Below are 22,718 nucleotides of genomic sequence, written 5' to 3'. Positions count from 1 at the left end.
AGGGTGTATGGGTGGGGGCTCTGGGCCTGTTTCGAGGCATCATCACATGCTCTCTCATCTAGTGTTTCCATGTTCCAAGTGACTCCTTGAAACCTACTTGGCTCTTTCGCCAGGATACTGATTCATGCCTGGGATGCTGGCTTACATACTTTTATCAAGAAGAATGTGCATGCATCAGAGAGTGGGTGATGTACATGGTGGAGAGGCCTGATGGGTCAAGTGGAGTGAGAGATGTGTTGAGATGTGTGTGCCTGTACATACGTGTGTGATTGTGCACATGTGTGAGCATGCATGTGCACACATGTGTACACATAAATGTGTGAACATGGGTGTGCCTGTGTGGGAATGTATATGAGTGAGCCTGTGTGCCTGCAAATGCATGTGCGTTATGTGTGCAGGTGTGTTACATGTGTGAGTGCTTACATGAACACACGTGTGTACGTGTGTAGGTTAGCATGCATGTGATATATATATGAGTATGTATGTATGTGTGTACCTGTGTGACTGTGTATCTGTACATGCATGTAAGTGCCTGTGTGTCCCCTGTGGGTCACCACCTTTGGTTGGGAACATTCTCCTGGAGTCCTTTGGCAGCACGGAACACTGTCACCTCATGAGAAATGGGGACTAAGCTGACATGATTTTGTGTCAGGGGATTCTGTCCTCTTGACTTCCCATGTGTGCACAGATGTGTGTATTGCGGACACCTGCTGCAGCACAAAGACCTGCACTCTGCTATCTGTTCCTCCCAGTGACCATGCAGGATTGTGGTGTTATCCCATGTCCAAGAGAAGGAGACTGAGGGTCAGGGAGGACCAACTACTTCCTAGAGGCTTGGTGGCTCTGGACCCAGCAGCCCCTAATGTGAGGCTCTCTGCCTGGGGTTAGCTGACTAGGTCTGTGAAGGGCAGATAGTAAATATTTCAGGCTCTGTGGGTTACATATGGTTTCTGTTGCAACAACTCAACTCTGCGTTGGAGCATGGAAGCAGCCACAAATACTTAAACAAATGGGTGTGGCTGTGCACCAGTAGAACTTTACAAAACAAGGAGTGGTCCACGGCCTCAGCGTGCCAGCCTCTGCTCTAAACCATGACACCTGAACAGTGTTACGTTTAAAGACATCCATGCGCCCTGTCTTTGCTTTGTGGCTGCCCAGCAGCTGGGCAGTGGCTGACGTGTTGGCCTCTGGGTGGTGGAGTGTCCTGGGAGTCAGCCCCATGGAGCCTCCAGGTTGTACTGCTGGCCGCCTTTGTTCTTGGGGACGCTGTTTCTGCATAGCAGGGCTGACAGTGCTGGCAGAGGTTAGGATATCATTACAGCTGCAAGGTGCCTTCATGTAGCCCTTGAATTCCTCCAGCTGAGAGCTCCAGGTGCCCATGAGGAGCACAGCAGAGAGAACTGGACCAGCAGTCCCTGCAGCAGCATAAATAGCATCACCCCCAATAACTACAACTCTGGTGTAAAGTGGCTGCTCAGTCCCAGCAACATTTGAGTCTGAGCTGAAGAGAATATTTTCTGGTTTCTAGGAACACATTATTGTAAGTGGGATCCATCTGGATATGAAGCCCTTGATCACGTGGGAGCAGACGGGGGCTCGATTAGGGATCTCGCCAGCCAGGCAGGAAGGAGGATGGGGCCTTGCCCTAGTGCACTGATGCCATCACAGAGTGACAGCCTTGGGGTGTAGAGGGCTCGGCAGTGTGTGGGTGGGGGCACATATTGACCAGCAATTGTTTTATAGCACTAGAGGACCAGAAGGCGATGCTCCGATGTGAGCAGATACAGGCATAAGGGGCTGGGCCTGTTTCTTCTCTTGACCCTTGCCCTCAAAATCAGGGTGGAACTTTAAGAGCCTTAGTTGAAAGTCTTGAGTTTGGCTGAACTGTGCAACATGAGGAGACAAAGGCCAAGTTGGTGACCTCACAGAAGTCTTTGTAACATTCTGGCCAGGACATGATGTCATCCTCATTCTAAGAGTGAGCAGAATGAGGCTCATGTGATAAAGCAACATCCCCAGAGCCACAGCCAGGATTGGAAGCGGTGTCATTATGGCTCCAAAGCCTGTCTTCCTAGAAGAGAACTCCTACTCATCCTTGAAAGCCCCAAAGGCCATCTTTTCTCTAGGTCTCTGCCCATTGGGCCTCTGACCTTTCACCCGCCTTCTGTGGAATGGGTGCATCCTGTCCAGCTAACCCTACTCGTTCATCACTGTATGGCGGTTTTCCAGGGAGGCACTGGCCTGTGGACAGCCCATACACATGTCTGAGTTGGCACTGAGTCCCAGTGCTGACCATGGAGCCTGGCACACAATGGCTATCCCTGCCTGTTTAAGTGGGACGGTGCCCTGCCAGTGTGTCCACTCCAGTGGATTCTAGACTCCTTGGCCTGTTACCTGAGGCTGGGGAACCTCTGATGGGGTCCACATATGAGAATGGCCAGAGGAGGGGCTGGGGTGGCCTACAATAGGCACTTGTTGGCCGGGAACCTCATTTGGAGAAGCTGAGTTAGGCTGGGAGCAGGATCAGTACCTGGGAGAGCTGGCTGTGGGTTTATTAGGGCTCAGCTATCTGCGCATGATGGCTCTGAAGAGCACCGGCCACTCCTTACCCTCCCCGTTGCTGTAAATAGGCTCCAGAATCCACTCGTGGAGAGATGCATCTGCAGGGCAAGCACAAGTCTGACTGGCTGTCACCAGGTGGTAGTGAGTGCCCTGTGGGGATAGAGGGAGGATGCCAAGCTCTCCAAGACTCCCGGCGCCCACTTCGCATATGCACAGCTGTGGCTGAGCATGAGGGTGCCCCTGGCAGGCTCCTGGTGAGGTGGTTCTTTGCTGTTTCTCAGCACATGATTGAGAAGCAAGTGTCATGTCACCTGGGACACCTTAAGGTGGATTCTTGGGCCATATCCAGAACCACTCATCAGAGTCCTAGGGATAAAGAATCTGCATTTTGCTAACTGCCCTGGATTTTGCAGGCCAGAGGCTGAGAGCCACTCTCTAAAGCTTATGCTCATATACAGACCACTGGGCCTCAGAGGTGGGTCCCTTGGCATTCTCCAGTCTGACCCCATGGGTTTTCCTCACACCCCAACCTTCCAGCCAAGTGAGCCTGTCGCTTTCCCTGCATGAAGACCTCGGTTTCCACCATCCATCTCCATGCTCCTGCCCCTACTAGAGCCCCTCCAGGCCCCTGCACAGTTTACAATGAGCAGAATGGAAACGCACATTTCTTCACACAGCAGGGAAAGTGTTTCCCTGTCCTGGGATCCTTGCAGAATGACCTGCCCAGACCCTACCAGAGGTGGAGGGTGAGTGGTTTCTGGGGGAAGGGCGGTATATGAGGAGGCACCCCCACCCTTCCCCAAGGCAGGACAGCCCATGGGCCATGTTTTGGTGTCTTTAGGAAAATTATTAAGAAAAGTTCTCAAATGTGTTTGGATGACTTTTTGAAGACCAAGTGAATCTGTCAGTTTTCCTAGGAAAGGTTTACATAACACTCTGTTTTCCGCAACCTGGCATGCTGCTTTCTTCCAACAAACTGCACCACGTGTGGCCTAACTAGTGCCCGCCTTCCAATAATGTGTGTGAGTTCTGTGGTTCAGTACCTCTGGGATATGTTACACCTCACCAGGATTTCCATAGCAGCTCCTCGTGGGGTGAGCACGAGGAGTTCTGCTTCCTGTTTCAAATCTTTCCTCGGCTTCCCACTGTCCTTAGTGGCACAGAGGACTCCTTACTTTGCAGGTATGATTGACTGATAATGAGCTGCATATGTGTACGGTTCTGTTCGTTTGGGCATATGTACACATGTGTGAAGCCATCACCACAGTCAAAATGCTGAGCATATCCTTCAGTGTTTCCCAGACCCTTTGCAATCCCTCTCTCCTCCCACTTCTTATTTTACTCTCTCCCTGTGTCCAGGCAACTACTAATCTGCTTTCTATCACTACAAATAAGTTTGAATTTTTTAGAATCTTATATATATGGAACAAGGCAATATGTACTCTACTTTGTCTGGCTTTTCTTCACTGAGCATAATTGTTTTGAGATTCATCCAATTTGTTGCATGTGTCTGTACTTCATTCCTTTTCATTGCTTAGAAGCATCCCATTTTGTAGCTGTACTGAAGCATGTCTGTTTATTCACTTTTTGATGGGCATTTGGGTTATTTCTAGGTTTGGGTTATTACAAATAAAGCTGCTATGAACATTCATATACAAGTCTGTGTATGGATATTCAGTTCTCTGGGGTAAATACCTGGAAGTAGAGTGCCTAAAAAACATGGTAGATGTATGCTTAACTTTTTATGAAACAGACACAATGTTTGCAGAGTTATTGTAGCATTTCACATTCCCATCAGCAGTGTATGAGTTCCAGTTGCTCAACATCCTCATCAGCACTTGATGTCAGTCTTTTTAATTTTAGTTTTTTTCTAATAGGCATGTGGTGCTATTTTATTGTGGTTTTAATTTCCTATTTTTTAATGGTTGATGTGGTTGAGCATCTTTTCATTGCTTATTGGCCACTCATATATCTTTTTGGTGAAGTGTCTGTTGAAACCTTTTGACCGCTTCCTTTTATTTGGGTTGATTTTTTTCTTTTTGTAAAGTTTTGAGCATTCTTTATATGTTCTACATGCAAGTCCTCCATCAGATATATGATCCCTCAGACTTTGGCTTGTTTATTCTCTTAACAGTGTTGTTTGAAGAGCAGAAAGTTTTAGTGTTTATGAAGTCCAATTTATCAGTTTTTTTTAATGCATTGTAACTTCTGTGTTGTGTTTAAAAAATCTTTGCCCAAAGTGCTATAACTGTGCGTTGGCTTCCCAAGGCTACTGTGGTGCATTACCACAAACTTGGTAGCTTGAAACAAGAGAAATTTCTTTTCTCACAGTTTTGGAGGCCCAAATTCTGAAATCAGTATTGCTTGGCCAAGATCCAGATATTCGCAGAACCATACTCCATCCAGAGGTTCCAAGGGAGAATTCGTCCCTTAACTTTTACATCCTCTCTTGGCTGTTGGAATTCCTTGGCTTGTGGGCACATCACTCCAGTCTCCCTCGGTCTTGATATTGCTGCCTGCTCCTCTTCATTCTTCTATTTTCTCTCTTTCTCTGCCTTTTCTCCCTCCCTCCCTCTCTCCTTCCCTTTCTCTGTGTGTGTGTAAAGTTTCCTCCTGCTTCATTTTTATAAGGATACATGTCATTGTATTCAGGGCTCATCTGGATAATCCAAGATGGTTTCCCCATTTTAAGATCTTTAATTTATTACCTTACAAAGATCTTTGTTTTTGTTTGCTTTGTTTTGTGTTTTGCCATCTAAGTTTACATGTACAGATTCCAGAAATTTGACTATGGATGTCTTTGGAGGGCTGGGGAGGCATGGAATTTCAACCTACCACACCCTGTGAGCAGCCATCCAAAATCTCTCTGGATTTCAGTCTCCTTATTCAAAAATGAGACTAAATATGACTATTTCGATTGGTTAGTGAGAAGTAAAGTAATGGAAAGAAAAATAATAAAAAGTCTAAAGCCTCTAGCACAGTGCCTAGGATAGGGTTTACACTCAATGTATGATCATTACCATTGTTACCAGGAAAGCTGTGATCAGCGGGGTCAGTGTTTTTAAAACTATGCGAGTATTTGAAAATCCAACTTGAAAATCATTGAGACCCTCCAACATAAAGATATGATAAACTCATTTTAAAAGTCCCATCAAGTTCTTAATTATATAACCAGATAACATTTGATGCTAGAAATTGTCCGTTTATCAGCTTTGTCTGTTTTAGAGAATTGTCAAATAACGCTGTCCTTATTACCATTATAATTCAGTTGGATTCCATTTTAACTCTGCAAATGTCCTCTCATTCTGCTGTGTGCAGGAAACTGCTAATCACTGGTACGTGCATATGTAAGGAGAATACAATCTGTGACTTAGTCTGCCTCACAATCCAGCAGGGGAACAAAAGTTTTCCTTAAATACTTGTTTTATAGAGCACATACTGTATCACAAGTAAATTGAATACTATTTCACTTATTCACCATTTTATAAGCTCTGCATCCAAACTTGAAAACAAACATCGTCCACAAAAAGTCAAAGCATTAGATGCAATTATCAGATTAATGTTTAATAAGGTATAAACACAACATAGTGTATTCATAATTTTTGTGCGCCTGTGAATTTCCATAGCTTTACAAGTACACATTGTCCTAAGGAAAACTCACATGAGAAAGATACGCAAATAATCACAGTCATTTGTTTCATTTGCCAGCTATCTAAGCCAAGCCTGCATATCCCTTCATCTCAGAGTAAGGTTGCAAAGTAAATAAATATATACTTACATAGAATAAAGTAAAAATCTTTGCCTAACCAAAGTCATAGATTTTCTCCTGTGTTTTCTTCTAGGGGTTTTATAGTTTGAGGTTTTACATTTAAGTTTATAATACATTTGGGGTTAATTTTTGTATATGTTTCGAGGTATGGGTCAAAGCTGGATTTTTTTTGTTGTTATCTTGATATCTAATTGTCCCAGAATCATTTACTGAAAAGACTATCATTTCTCTACTGAATTCCCTTTCCAAAATGTTAGAAAAATCACTTGTCCATATGTAGTTGAATGTATTTCTGGATTTAAAAAAATTCTGTTCCATTAACCTATGTGTTTATCTTGACATCAAAAACCACATACCCTGGCCCTGTAGTTTTATAATGTTTAGTCTGGAATCAGGTCCTGTGTTTTATCCAACTTTATGGTTCTTTTTCAAAGTGATTTTGGCTATTCTAGGTGCTTTGCTTTTCCATGTGAATTTTATAATCAATTTGTCAGTTTCTGTAACAAAGCCTGCTGGAATTTTGTTTGGGATTTGTGTTGAATCTATGTTACCAATCTTGGGAGGATTAACATTTAAAAAATAGTCTTCTGATTCACGAACACCATATGTTTATTTAGATTTATTTAGATATTCTTTGATTTTTTTCTCAGAAAAAATATATAGAAAAAAATTCTACGCATTTCTCAGAAATGTATAGTTTTCAGTGTATATGTAGTTCTTTTTTCATGGTTTTTTTTTGTTTTGTTTTGTTTTTTTGAGATAGGGCCTCTTTCTGTTACCCAGGCTGGAGTGTAATGGTGCAATCACAGGTCACTGCAGCCTCCACCTCCTGGGCTCAAGCAATCCTTCTGCTTCAGCATCCTGAGTAGCTGGGACGACAGGCACATGCTATCATGCTCAGCTAATTTTTAATTTTTAATTTTTTTCTTTTTTTTGTAGAAACTGGGTCTCATCATGTTGCCCAGGCTGGTCTCGAACTCTTGAGCTCGAGAGATACTCTTGTCTTGGCCTCCCAAAGTTGTAGGGATTACAGGCATGAACCACCATGCTCGGCCAGTATATATGTATTTTATGTATTTTATCAGATTTATTCCTAAGTAGCTCCTAGTTGTTTCTTTTTTAGATGGTAGGTCTTGCTGTGTTGCCTAGGTTGGAGTGCAGTGGTGTGATCTTGGCTCACTGTAATCTCTGCCTCCTAGGTTCAAGTGATTCTCCTACCTCAGCCTCCAGAGTAGCTGAGATTACAGGCACACACCACCATGCCCAGCTAATTTTTGTATTTTTGGTAGAGATGAGGTTTCACCATGTTGTCCAGGCTGATCTCGAACTCCTGGCCTCAAGTAATCCGCCTGCCTTGGCCTTCCAAAAGTCCTGGTATTACAGGTGTGAGCCACTGCGCCCGGCCAATGCTATTGATTTTTAGCTTTTAATTTCTGATTGTTCATTACTAGTATAGCAAAATACAGTTGACCCTTGAACATCATGGATTTGAACTGTGTGGATCCACTTATACATGGGTTTTTTTCAATAAATATATTGGAAAATATTTTGGAGATTTGTGATAGTTTGGAAAAACTCACAGATGAACTGCGTAGCCTAGAAATATTGAAAACATTAAGAAAAGGTTGCATATGCCATGAGTGCATAAAGGATTATACATGTATTTAGGTTGGTACAAAGGCAATTGTGGTTTTTAACTTTAAAAGTAATAGCAAGGCCGGGTACGGTGGCTCACACCCGTAATCCCAGCACTTTGGGAGGCCGAGGCAGGCAGATCATGAGGTCAAGAGATCAAGACCATTATGGCCAACGTGGTGAAACCCTGTCTCTACTAAAAGTACAAAAATTAGCTGAGTGTGGTGGCACGCACCTGTAGTCCCAGCTGCTTGGGAAGCTGAGGCAGGAAAATCACTTGAACCCGGGAGGCAGAGGTTGCAGTGAACTGAGATCATGCCAGCCTGGTGACAGAGCGAGACATCACCTAAAAAAAAAAAAAAAGAAAAGTAGTAGCAAAAACTGTAATTACTTAAATTACTTATAGCAAAAACCACAATTACTTTTGCACCAACCTAAATAGATACTAGCTTATTTATGTGTTAATCAACTGTTAATATTATTGGTAAGGTTTCTGCTCAATGGTAGCTATGTTTTCGGGGGTAGTCAAAAGTTATACATGGATTTTCAACTGTATGGGGGTTGTCACTCCTAACCTGTGTTTTGCTCAAGGGCCAACTGTACAGTGGAGTTTTTGTATTAGTAAACTGTTCTGAAACTCCGCTGAACTCACTTATTTCTAGTAGGTTTCCGTATACATACATTTTCTGCATAAATCATCGTGTTGTTTGCAAATGAAGACAGATTTTCTTCTTCCTTTCCCGCTTGGGTGCCTTTTATTTCTGTTCTCTTGCCTTCTTTTACTGCCTAGAACCACCAGTACAATGTCGAATAGGAGTGTCAAGAGCAGACATTCTTGTCTTGTTCCCAGCATTAGGGGAAGGCATTCTGTCTTGCATCATTAAATATGATATTACCAGTTGGATTTTTTGTGGATACTTTTTATCAAGTTGAGCAAGTTTTCCTTTTATTTCTAGTTTGCTGAGTTTCTAATTTGCTGAGTTTTTTTTTTTTTTTTTTTTTTGAATCAGAAATGGATGTTGAAGTTTGTCTAATTCTGTTGCATCTATTGGAAGGATCATATGGTTTTTCTTTTTAGTCTGCTCGTAGAATGAATTACATTGATTGATGGTAGGATATCTGAACATCCTTTTGTTCCTTGGACAAGCCCTACTTGGACATAAAGAGGGTCCCCGACTTATGATAGTCTGACGTATGCTGTTTTGACTTTAAGATGATGGGAAAGTGATACACATTCAATACAAAGTGCCTTCCTCTTGTGATACTGGGAGGCGGCAGCAAGCCACAGCTCCCGATCAGTCACACAGTTTTGACTTTCAATATTTTCAACTTACCATACATTCATGGGTTGTAACCCCATCATAAGTTGAGGAGGATTTGTTTTGTATTATCCTTATTTATTGTTGGCTTTGCTTTTCTAAAATTTTGTTTAGAAAATTTTTCATTTATGTTACTTAAAGATATTAGTCTGTGGCTTTTCTTATTCTGTACATGGTGTCAAGATAACACTTAACTCATAGATGAGTTTGGGAATATTTCCTTTTGTTGAATTTTTTGGAATAGTTTTTGTAGAAATGGTATTCTTTCTTTCTTAAATGTGTGGTAGAATTTACCAGTGAATCCGTCTGGACCTGATATTTTCTTTGTGGAAAAGTTTTTAACTATAAATTTAGTTTCTTTAAATAGAGCTAGTCAGGTCAGTTTTTTTTTTTTTTTTTTTTTTTTTTCTTAAATAAGCTTGGTGGTAGTTCTTCATAGTATTTCCTTGTTTTCCTTCTAATGTCTGTAGAATTTATAGTGATGTCACCTCTTTTATCCATGGTTTGGGTAAGTTTTGTTTTCTCCTTTATCTGATCATTTTGGCTAGAGGTTTATCAGTTTCACTGGTTTTTTTTTTAAATAACTGCTTTTCATTTGATTGATTTCTCTATTTTTCTATTTAGTTTCTTTTCATATCTCTGTTATTGTGCTACTTCTGGTTATTTTGGGTTTAATTTGCTCTTCTTTTTGTAGTTTCTTAAGGTGGATGCCAAAACCATTAATTAAACATTTTTTATGTCTTTTAATATAAGAATTTATTGTTGTAAACTTGCCTGAAAGTATTACTTTAGCAGTATCCCACAATTTCTGGTATGTTGTGTGTTTTTCTAATTCTGTTTAAAATACTTTCTAATTTCTCTTGATTTTTTTTTTTTCTTTAGATCCATGGGTTATTTAGAGAGATGATTCAGGGATATTTCAAAGATCTTGTTTTTTACTTCTAATTTAGTTTTTTTGTGGTCAGAGAGCATACTTTTTATTATTTGAATCCTCTTAAATTTATGGCCCAGAATATGGCTTACTCTGGTGGGTTAGTACTCTGATTTTGTAGAATTCTATTGTTAATAGTGTGTTCAGTAAGTACCAATTAGGTCAATTGGTTGATAGGATTGTTCATGTGTTATTGATTTCCTGGCTACTTGTTCTCTCAATTATTGAGAGAGGAGTATGGAAATCTCCAACATAATTGTATATTTTTTCTTTCAGTTCTATTTTTACTTCATGTATTCTTAAACTGTTATTCAATTTTTAAATATTTATAATGGTTATGTCTTCTTGATGAATTGACTATTTTATTATTAAGAAATGACCTTCTTTATTCTGGTAATATTTTTTGCTTTGTAATCCCATTTGTCTGATATTAATAGAGCCATTTCAACTTTCCTTTGACTATTGTCAGAAAGAATAGTTGTCGCTCGATACTTACAGGGCATTGGTTCTAGGACTACCTCTGGATGCCAAAATCTGGATGCTCAAGTCCCTTATAAAAAATGGCATAGTATTTGCATATAACCTTTATACACATCCTCCCGTATACTTTAAATCTTCTCTGAATTACTTATAATATCTACTACAGTGTAAATGCTATGTAAATAGTTGTTATGCTGTATTGTTTGGGGAATCATGACAAGAAAAAAAGCTGTACCTGTTCAGTGTAGATGCAGCCTTGATAGACCTAACTACATTCTATCATCTGCAGTTGATTGGATCCATAGATGCAGAACCCATGGATATGGAAGGTCTGTGTCTTCTTCCATCCTTTTATTTTTAGTCTGTTTGTGTGTGTTCATTTGTTTGTTTTTGATTTTTAGGACAGAGTCTCGCTTAGGTTGGAGTGCAGTGGCATGATCTCGGCTCACTGTAACCTCTGCCTCCCGGGTTCAAGAGATTCTCCTGCCTCAACCTCTTGAGTAGCTGGGATTACAGGTGCCCGCAACCATGCCGAGCTGATTTTTGTAATTTTAGTAGAGAAGGGTTTTCACCATGTTGGCCGGGCTGGTCTCGAACTCCGAACCTCAGGGAATCCATCCGCCTCAGCCTCCCAAAGTGCTGGGATTACAGATGTGAGCCTCCATGTCCGGCCTGTTTGTCTCTTTTTATTTAAAGTTTGTTCCTAGTTAGTTTTGCTTTTATTTTATTTTATTTTTACCTAAGGTGATAATCTCTGCTTTCAACTGGGGTATTTGGACTATTTGTGTTAGTGATGTGGTTAGGTTTAGTCTGTCCCCTTGCCATTCGCTGTCTGTTTGTCTCATTTGTTCTTTATTCCCTTTTTTGTTTTCTTTGGCCATTTTGCCAATTTATTATGTTTTATGATTCCATCTCACTGCCTTTATTGGCTTATAACTCTTTGTTTTGTTATTTTTGTGGTTGCTTTAAAGTTTATAATAGATATTTTAACTTTTAGCAGTCTACCATCACATGATTTATTAATTACAGCATAAGAAACTTACAATTGTATACATCTGTTTCTTCCTTCTTGGCCTTTATGATGTTGTTGCTGTACATTTTACTTTTTCTTGTGTTATAAACTCCATTTTACATTTTATTTACACAGTCAGTTCTCTTTCAAAGCAATTTGAACAATAAAAATATCTGATCTGTTTATTCATGTAGTAACTATTTCCTTTGCTTTTCATTCATTTATGCAGTCAATATTTATTTGTGTTTTATATTTCTGCCTAAATAATTCCTTTTGGCTGGGTGTGGCTCATACCTGTAATCCTAGCACTTTGGAAGCTGAGGTGGGAGGATCACTTGAGGCCAGGAGTTTGAGACCAGACTGCACAACATAATGAGACCCCATTTCTACTGAAAAAAAGAAAAAAAAAACTTAACTGGGTGTGGTGGCACATACCTGTAGTCCTACTTATTTGGGAGGCTGAGGCAGGAGCATCACTTGAGCCCAGGAGTTTGAGACTGCAGTGAACTATGATGACATCACTGCACTGCAGCCTAGGTGACAGAGTGAGACACTGTGTGTGAGAAAGTAAATAAAAGAATTTTAAAAAAGCATTTCTTATAGCGCTGGTATGTTGGTGATGAATTCTTTCAGTTTTTATACTTCTGAAAGACTCTTTTTTTTTTGCCTCAGTTTTAAAAAATGTATTTTCACCGCATGGAGAGTTCTAGGTTGATAGTTTTGCTTTGTTTCCTTCAGAACTTTGAAGATGTTGTTCTAGTGTCTTCTCTCATGTTGTCTCCGACAAGAAGTCTGCCATCAACTCTCTTCCTTTGTTTGAAATAGGTCTTCTCTGTCTACTTTTTTTTTCTTTTCATCACTAGTTGTAAGAAATTTGATTTTGATGTGAATTTGAGTTTTCTTCATGTTTCCTGTGCCTGCAGTATGTTGAGCTTGCATCTGTAGTTTTACAGTTAAATTGGTAAAAAAAAAAAAAAAAAAAACCAAAACAAAACAAAAAACCTGGGTGATCCTTTTTCAAATACATTTTATGGCTTCTTCTCTTCTTCCTTCTGGGACATCAATTCCACATGTATTAAGGAGTTCCACTCTTGAGGGAGCCTGCAGCTCATTGGTGATTTTCTTCAAAATTTTTGGATTCTTTTCCTTTCTATTTCATTTGGATAGTAGCTATTTTCTTGTGCAGTGTATGTCCCATCATTAATTCTATCCAGTATAGTTTCCATCTCAGACACTCTAGTTTTCATCTTGAGAAGTTCAATTTGAATCTTGTTTCCCCTTGTTGAGATAACTGCCTAGAAGTTCAAAATTGGAATGACCCAGTTTGCTCCTTTTTTTTCTTTTCTGTATTACTTGTTTGTATTTTCTTTGTGCATTGATAGTGTTACATATTATTCAAGTGTATGTTTTACTCTAATCTGCATGGGTCAATTTTTGAGGAGCACGTAGGAAGATGTGTGTGCCTCGTGTGTGCTGGTGTTGTGTGTGACTCCCTGGTGTTGGACATGCAGGTGGCCCCTGTGAAGTAGGAGCATGTGAGATGCGTGTCCCTCAGATGTGCTCACGTTTTATCTGGCTGTATGGCAGCAATGGAGCATGTCTTTTAAATGCCTTGGTCTCCATAGGGGCATTATATGCAGGAAACAGTTGCCTTTCTTTCTAATGGTTTATAGTGAGTCGTGGCTGCCAGATGTCCATGCATACTGAAGCCCCCCACTGGTAGCCAGGCTGGGTCATGTTTAGACTCTAGGCTCCAGGTTGTATAATTGATGGCTGCAAGGGCCTGTTTCTGAGTCTCTGGTGTTGGAGATGCAGGTGGCCCCCATGAAGTAGGACCACATGGGATGTGTGTACCACAGGTATACTTGTATGTCTGAGGCCCTTGTGTTGGTGATGCAAGTGGCCCCTGTGAAGGGCAGGCTTGGAAAATTACACACAGCTGCAGTCCAAACCTATCTTTCTCTATGAAGGCCTCTGTGGGAAGTTAAACAAACACAGAACATGTTTGCCTTAGTCTTGATAGTAGCTGATGGTTTATTTATCTCCTCAGCCATGGTTGATAGTCACAGATGTGAACAATATTTTTGACCTTTTCCCCATTTATTGGATACTTGTTAGATTTACATTTGCTTTAATACCCATGTATATTTGGGAGACTGGCCACACCCCTTTGTATTAATGAGAAACACCTGCCGAAGCCCAGTCTCACTCTACCTTCACCTGCAGAGGGACAGGGCCCCTTCTCCGGATGTCAGTTTTCTTAACGGGAACATGAACTGGTTGAACTAAGCACACAGTTCCTTCATCCATTTCCAGAAGACTGTGGGGCAGCATGGAGGGGTTCACTGTGTGCCATCTGCAGAGATAAGACAATCCCAGCTTGGCCGGTTATCAGCTGGGCCGCCTGGGGCTCATCCTGCTCCCATTCCTTAGGTGGATGGGAACACAGCCCCTTAGTTGTGGTCATAACTCCAGGAACCCTTCTGGGAACGTTTTTTCCCAATGAGAGCACCTCACATTGTTGTAAGTTCTCAGCCCCACAGTGACTGTTTCCTGGCGCATGCCAGACGTGCATTCAGATTTCAGATGGTACAAGCAGGTCCCTGATGGGGATCAGTACAAGAGTAGACTGGTCAGTGTGGTGAGGTTAGACAACCCCCATGAGACATTCCCATTCCCTGGACTGGGCTTGAGGCTACCTGGATCTCAGTAATCCTGTGGGATATGCTGAGGCAGCTGATGGCCTCTGAAAGCCTGTGCTGACCCCAAACATGGACACATCAGTAGACATTCTGATCCATGGGGACCCAACACAGGAGTATTTGAGCAATGATTTCATGAGTGTTTAAGTTAGGATCACTTGCATTCATATAATTTGCTTTAAGGGAATATAGGACAAGTGTCATGCCGGGTTTAAGAATCCTCCTACAGGCTGACACAGCTCTGGGCGTCCTGGTCACAGATGACGAGGCAAACATGCATGGCTTTACGGTGCAGTTGTTACTCAACTGAGCCTAGGTGTGATTGCCCAGCACAGTAAAGCCAAACTATCTACATGGAGGGAGAAATATCTACAGCAGGAAAAAGAAGGGCCTTCATTTGCAGGGTGCCAAGGAAGGAGAATTGAGCAGCTCCCGCTTAAGACAGAACCTCTCCAATGGCTTGCAAGCAAGGTTTTTGAAGGCGGGGGTCAATTTCAGGAAAGCAGAAGTTACAGACAAAATCGTAAATCAATACGTGGTAATTATACACTGGTTTGGCCTAAAAAGATAGGATATCTTGAATAAGGATATCTTAAATAGGACTCCTAGGTAGAATCAAAGATTTTCTGATTTTTAATTGGTTAAAGAAGAGAAGTTTTGTTTAAAATGTCGGAGTCCACAGAAAAGAATGTCAGCTCTGGCTTGTGGGTGTGACTTCCTCCAGGCCCTTAAGGAAGAAATTTAGGACAAAGATTGGCAGTCAGAGTTCAGTCCTCAGTTCTCCATTATTTGAGGTTGCCAGCATATCCATTTGGGGTCTAGGTTTCTAAAAAACAACTCAGGGACATATGTTAAGATGTTATCTTTATTTTCTATAGGGAACCAAACATCCTGTGACTTTAACTTCCTTGGCTATTGTTTTAAGCTACTGTTAACCTTCTTGCTTATCAAGTTGCTCATTTACCTCTCAGGGCTAGCTGGGAGCCTGGAATTTCCCTTGAAGGAACTCAGGATTTTCCTTTATTTCCATGCTTGTGGGGTCCTGCAGACCCCTAAGAGCGGTCCCTCCTCTATCTCACAATCTGACCATTTCGTTCAACCTTTAATTGCCAAAAGATGACATTATTATGTCTTGTGTTAGTGAGGTCATTATTTTTCATTTATTTTGTGTCTACTCTGGATATTTCCAAAAGGGACTTATGGAAGCCGACCCAGGAGACAGAGCTGTCCCTGTAAAGTCTCAGGCTCATGGAGCTGTGTATTCACTTCCATACTTCCTGAGCCCCTCCCAGCCTTTGCTCTCCTTGTGGATCCTTTCACTGGGCTTGATTCCGAGGCCAGGAATCACCAGGCAGCTGCAAGGACTACGCCCACGTCGTCCTTACTTCTCATGTCTTGGTTTCTGTGACTATAAAATGTGAAAAGGACACTGGAGAGTCTGTACATCCTTTGCTGCTCCCACACCCCAGTTCTGTGAGCTGCTAAAAAACTGGCCACACAGGAGGCCTGAAGTGAATTCTCACCCGTAATGTAGCTCCAGCAATTGTTAATGTCTGGTTAGTCTTGTTTGGTCTCTACCCTCTGCCTTCCCTCAAATCCTAGATGTCATCTCACTTCCTCCATAAATCCTTTAACTCTGTCATCTGAGAACATTTCACCTGGCACCACCACGATATCATTATCATACCCAACCAAACTGATGAAAGTTACATCATCTCTAATCCCAGTCTGGGCTCGGCTCACCCTTGTGTCTCAAAAATGTCTTTTCATCCTGGCTGATTTGTTCGAACCAGGATACAAATGAGATGGGCATATGTCTTGATTGTCTTGCAGGATTTTAATATTTGGAGGTGACTGAACAATGACACAGACAGGCCGTGTCGTTGACGGAAGTTTATTACTCACAGCCTGTAGACCAGAGGGCATTCACGCCATGCCAAACAGGGCCACACAGTGAGCACCCAGGTCATCAGCAGGCAGAAGGAGGAAGGGGACAGTGTGGCCTTGAGCCTTCATTGTGGTTTCAGGGGAAGGAAGGGGTGGGGCAGGTTAAGCAGCTTATCAGGTTTAGGATTAGATAGTTTGAATAATGTGCATGGGCTCTGGGCTATAGGAGTGGGCCCTGGTTGGTACCTGGCCAGTGGGTGATTTAGGGCAGGTAGGTGAGAGTTAGATTAGACAAAGGGTGGTTAGGGCATGGACTGGGGATGGGTTGGTTTGCAAGTGAAAGTATTTACTGTTTCTAGGAATTAGCTAGTCTTGGGATTTCCCTTTTAATCTTTAACAGTGCCACTCCCGTTTTGGCCCCCCATCCTCTGTGACATTTTTTTATGTGCTCCTCCTGCCCTCTCCTCGGCTTCTGTGAACTGGTAGATCTTCAGGAGACTTAGTAGTTTCTTGGATCTGCTTTTGTTGTTGTTGCTGTTGTTTTAATAACCCTTTCCTGGGTGGCTGTGCACTTCTCATTGCTTCTCTCTAGCAGGTAGGTGCTGGCTGCTTTTCTTCTTGCCAGGTTGAGATTGATGGTGGAGTGGTTATCCGTGTGACCTGTCCATCAATGGTCTCCCATCCACATTGCACCCAATGGTTTTATAGCAGCTGCCTTGCAAGCATGGCTGACATTTTATGTTGCATTTACTTTGCAAGATGGAGGTTTTTAATTCCCTAATTTCTTCAGCATTATTAGCTCATGATTTTTTCTAAAAAAGAATACTTATTCAGCTACTGGGTTATTCTCAAAAATAGTAAATGTTTGATTACTTTTACGTATCAGTTTTCAAAATAATAATCAGCACCCCGTTATGAAGTCATGGATTTTACAAAATTTGATGTGTTTTGATCGATTGCCATCTTTTTTTATTTTTGGTGTTAACTTTCCTGTTTTGGCAAGTGGGAGCCTGTTCAGGTTACTTTCTGTTTTCTGTCTTTTTTTTTTTTTTTAAGGTCAGTCATCTCTGAGCAGCATCTTCACACTAAGCATTTTTCTAGAAGTCCTGGTTTCTTTCAGTGGGAAATGGTTTTTCAGCCCTATAATCTGTGTTGTAATTGGTCCGAGGCTTTTTAGGGCACTGAGATAGGATTTTTTTTTAGGAAAATAAAAATAAATTATGAGTTTATATTGATATTTCCAATTCACTTCACTCCTTGGATTTTTATATTTGTATCTTTTCGGTGATGCTGAAAATTCTAATGACAGTAATATTATTTGTTTCATCCTTCTATATATAGTAGGCTCAAAATAACATTGCCAATATTATTTTCAACAATAAGTCTGCTGAATGCAATTGGAGATTTCTTTGTGGTTATTTTTGTCCTTGCATTATATTCTGCCAGACATACAGTCAAATATGTGTTTTCTCATCGCTTGGAATAATTCTTCTCTCTGTGATCATGCTGGTAACAGGTTTATTTCATTTTGGTTTTGATCTTTTAGGTATCACTGTTTTTAAGTTTTCTTTTTAGGCACGTAAAGTAATTGCATGGTTCGTTCTACAGTAAAAAACTGAAGTCGAGGTACATGGAGAAACCCCTCCCCTGCCCACTGTTCGTCCTGCGTGTATAGTTAGATGTTTGTGTTGGGTTTCCCTTTGCCCCTCCATGGTTCCTTTTTGTTCCTTTTTGATGCTGGTAGTGCATTCACTGTGAAACTGTTCCTGGAGAGCGCTTCCCAACAGGGCATGCTGATTCTTCAGTCCTCCCCTGAGGCGGGGAGGCTTCCGGGGACCTGATTTGATCCTGTTGATGGACAGGTGTCTGCAGAGTTCTTATGTTTCAGCTCTTCTGCCCTATTTCTGTAGCAGGAAGCTTCCTCTAGAGTTTTCTAAAATTTCTTATTTCGTTTTTCCACTGAGAGCCAAACACTCCAGTCTTACAGAGTTAATTGGACTTGGCCGGTTTGGGTTTTGGATGCGGTCACTTTCAGGCAAAAACTGGATTGATTCAGGCTTCTCATCCTCTCCTTCTCCCAGGTACCTGTTTTCTCAGAATTGGGGTGCAGTGTGTGAGTCCATGCGTCGTCCTCTGGCCTCTCTGGACTCTACTGTTTTAGAATTGGCCCTAGAGCAGCCTGGGCATGTCAGAGCTCTGGAATTGGCAGTGGATCTTCCTGAGCCACCGACTCTCTGCTTTCTTTTAGACGTTACCTCTGTGCCCTTTTGGGATGGGTCCTGGGGCTGGGCAGGGTCAGAATGTACTGGCCTATGTGAGTTCTTGTTGTTCTAGACCCTTCCCTGTGGCTACCTGCTCAGACCCTTAAGACCATGATGGGCCCAGACTGTCTGTGAGCTGGCTGCAGCCCTTTAGGCCACACCTGGAGTGAATCAGGAAATTTTCCTATCTGAATTCTCCTGTAGCCACTCTGTTGTACTGAGAAGCTTCTGTTGTCACATCACCTGCCTGCAGTCCTGTCCCTTTCAAGCCTGGGAGGGAGGGGGCAACTCTTGTCCCTTAGGGCTGAACATGCTTCTGAGCCCCTGCCAACCCTCCATCTCATCTTCTTTCTTCTTTTGGAGAAGACACAACACTTCTTGTGGTGCTTATTGCAGTGGACTCTAGGTGCTGACTTTGCATATTTATACAAAAGAGTCTAAAATCAGAAACACTAAAACCAATTAGAAATACCTTTTTTGATCTCTTAAGCTTGCTAACAAAAGCCAGGGCCTCTGAGATTAAAGACAAAATAAAGCAGTGTATTCAACATTTGTCCTAAACTGTCTCCACTAGTGCCAGCGTGATGCAGGTGGGTGGGAAAGGGACACCATGAGGGCCCAGGAGGGTCCTCAGCTTTGCATCTCAGAACAGTTTCCAGAGACTCATGTGTGATGCTGGGTGAGCTGGAATTGTGCACACGTGTGTGTATAGTATATGTTGTCCAGGTTCCAGGAGAGGATTGCTGTTCTAAAGACAACTGTTCTGGACAATTTCTTCAGAATACACAAGCCCTCATGTGCTTGTAAGGCCTTCCACATGACTGTGTGCATGTGGACCAAGGCTTTGCCCTTGGTCCTCATGCAGAGATAGGTTCTCCCCACTCACAGCTCGCCCACACCATGCAGTGACGGTCACACTTGAGGCTCCGTGGGTGTCTCTTTGGCCTTCATTCCCATGTGCTGTTTATGCCTCCTTTTACATAGGACTCCTGTAGGGATGGTAATTGATGATTCCACCCCAGCCAGCCCCACAGCAATGTCCTTTTCTGCGGTGGCCATGCCAAGTCTTGGTGTCAAATAGGATAGTTGGGTTGACAGGGTGGGCTGTTTGGAGCAGCTGTACTGACAGGCCCCTCCTTTGCCTTTTACCCTGGAGCCCTGCTACCATCAGATCTGACTGGCCTGTTCACTCATGCACACTCATCCCTTCAGCAGCCTTGTCCTGCAAACTGTCCCACTCCAGGAATAGGCTTGTTCTGGACTCACAGAGATGACCAGGAGGCCCTGGTACCCATCAGACCCTGGAAAGATGCTGGAAACACAGCTCAGAGCTGAGGTGGGGGCAGGGACACTGGCAGTTGCCCACAATCCCTGAGTCCACTCCTGCGCATGAGATGCAGGGATGATCAGGGACCCGCATCAAAGTCCTCTCGATGCAAGAGCACAGGTCCTTACAGTTGGGGATTGGCAACCCTTCCAAAACCATGTGCAAGAAGAGTTCCAGCAGCCAGTGGGCATTGTGGCTCTTGTGGGCTCCCAGAGGGGTCTTGAGCCCTCCTTTGGGACCTCTGAGAAGAAATCCTGATGTGTCAGGGCCATCGTCACAGGTTGTGAGTGCTCACGGGGTTTCTCATCTCAGGGAGGGGGTGGGAAGCGGCAGGGCTGGGCGGAGGAAGCCTGAGTGTGAGGGGTGGCCGCTTCTCCTTCCTGGCAGGCCTCGTGCATTCAGGCCTGCTTCTGACCGTTAGGGACATTTGGGGGATGTTTGGAAGCAGGCCTGAATGCACGGGGCATGCCAGGGCAGTGCCAGTGGGGACAGAGCAGTGTCCTAGGAGGGAGCCCAGAGCTGACTGTGGGCCTGGAGGCTCTGGTGAGGATGGCTTGAGAAGACTGGCCGGTCGCATCCCTAGTGAGGGGCCCTGTCTTCAGTTTTGCAGGACAGAGACTGGCGCTGGCAGCGCACCCTGGGGTCCAGTGAATGGTCATTCAGGCTGGGCCCTGAGGGCCTGGCACTGGAACCAGGCAGCAACCCTGTGTCCGGGTCACTTTTGTGGCTTCTTGGCTGCACCTTCTCTGGGACAGGACACAGTCCCTTCTGTGAGCGCTGACTGTGGTCCCAGGCCCTGTCATTGCTGCAGTGACAGTAACCATGGTGCCAGCCACTGCACGGAGACCCTTGCCCAGATCATCACTGGTCCCCACAGCTAGCCTCCAAGCAGGCACATCCTGACCTCTTTGAAACATTTGGACGCCTGGGAAACAGCAGCTGTTGGGCCAAGAAGCCTGCCCTTGGGTGGAGTGGACCTACCTACCCAGCTCTGAACTCGTGCTCCCAGGCCCCTGACACAGGCTCATGTCAGCTGCAGCTCAGCCTGCCAGGGGATGAGGGCAGGTGGGAAGACCCCCTTCTGCAGATGAGGCCAGGGTTCTAAGGGCTAAGTAGTTATCACAGTCATGCAGAGATGGAGGAGACACTAAGCGGCCAGACCCTGGACGTCTTTGGACTATCACCAGCTTCTCTGTGACCAGCTCCCTGTCAGCAGGAGGAGCCTGTTGGGCCCTGACGGAGCAGACTCGTCCCCTGGGCTTTACAAGGCTGGCCTCAGTGTCCATCTTACAGACTGAAGTCTCTGATCACCTCCTCCCCTTATCTCCTGTCCACAGTCTTGGAGTGCTGAGGGAGGCTCAGCGGTGGAAGGAGCTGGGCACAGAGCCAACTGTATGCCCAACAGTGCCCCCGTCTCTGATGCTGGGCAGTGGCCAGGATCATCTCTCAAGGTCCCTGCAACTCCGGGCCTGAGGGCAGCTCAGGACAGCAGCAGGGTCATCAGCTGTCTACTCAGCTCTGGGAAGATACTTCCGTGGACAGGCCATTCAGCTGCTGGCCAATCCCTGCTCAGCCTGGGAACTGGGGCTCCCAGCGGTCGGTGTGGCCTGGCCCTGCCCTGACTCACTCTGTGTTGGCCCTGGTTCCTCTTCTTTAAGAATGTGGGGCACAGGTGAGCACAGGGATCATGAGAGCTGGTAACTCTCATCCCAAATGCACTTGTGTTAACTCAGCATTCGAGAGGACCTGCGGCCCCAGTCATTTGTAAGAAACCAAAAGATCACATTAAATATAAGCCACCGATGTGTTCTCAGAGTGGCTGGAGGAGTTCTGTGGCCTCATAAAACCATCTCAGGGGACTTGTGAGGTCCTTCCTCATCCAGCATTGTGCTTGTGTGAGGCTGGTTCCTTCCCGGGCATCTGCAGAGACAGCACAGCATGAAGGCTGGATGCAGAAGTGGGTCACAGAATCCACTGTCTGCCCTCGAGACGGCGGCGCCACAGAGGCTCGCAGAAGTGAACTGCAATTCTGTGCTTCTCACTCATTGTCTTTTGTTTGGGGAAATGTCATAATTTTTCATAAAATGTTACTTGTGTTAACCTGCAGTGGATTCACTATTATTTTAAATGCATTTGTACACGAAAAAATTCTTATTGTTAAATGTCAGTAGCTATAACCCACCTACACAAAAGGTTTTTGTTTTTAGTGAGTCCTCAGTGATTTCAAGACATAAAGGGGTCCTGAAATGGAAATGTTTTAAAGCTGCTGTTTTAATGTTGTCCCTGAAATAAACACAACAGTCATGATGATAATCCTAGTTGACACTGATTGATCCAAGTAAGACAATACAGGGTCTTAGAGTTAACTCTCTCCACCTTCCACGTGCCCTGCAAGGCTGGTGCTGCTGTTCCTATTCATACCACTGTACAGATGAGCAGATGGACATTCGGCTTTGGCTAGTGTCTTCTGCCTCCGGGGAGTGTGCCCTATGGGTGGGGAGGTCAGAAGCCCCAGGGACACCCAGATGGGTGAGAGGTCCACCCTTCCTGGGGAGAAGCAGCTGCTGGGGGGAATCTAGCACGTTCTGGAGGGCTGTCCGTGATGGTCTGCATGGCGGTTAAGGGAGGTGCTGTGGGAATAAAGGGAGTTAGGGAAGATGCCCCTTGGAGGTGGCATTCCAGCTGGACCTTGAAGGATCATCCTGTAGAGTTGGCTCAGTGAAGCAGACAGGAGGGATGGACCCCCCAAGGGGAAAGAGGCCATATGTGAGGTATGGGGAAAGGGAGAAGGAGATTGATGTGAGCCTGGTCCCAGCCCTCAAGACTGTGGTGA

At 43.8% G+C, this 22,718-nt stretch overlaps 1 protein-coding gene across 13 annotated transcripts in view; it reads left to right on the top strand.

Moving 5' to 3' along the window:
* Positions 1–22,718, top strand: part of ADCY1 (adenylate cyclase 1) — a 144,866-nt gene that overhangs the window by 55,339 nt on the left and 66,809 nt on the right. The gene's annotated exons all lie outside the window — the stretch shown is intronic.

The sequence above is a fragment of the Macaca mulatta genome, chromosome 3 (genome assembly GCF_049350105.2).
Source record: "Macaca mulatta isolate MMU2019108-1 chromosome 3, T2T-MMU8v2.0, whole genome shotgun sequence".
Classification (NCBI taxonomy): Eukaryota; Metazoa; Chordata; class Mammalia; order Primates; family Cercopithecidae; genus Macaca; species Macaca mulatta.
This window is presented reverse-complemented; position numbering and strand designations above follow the sequence as displayed.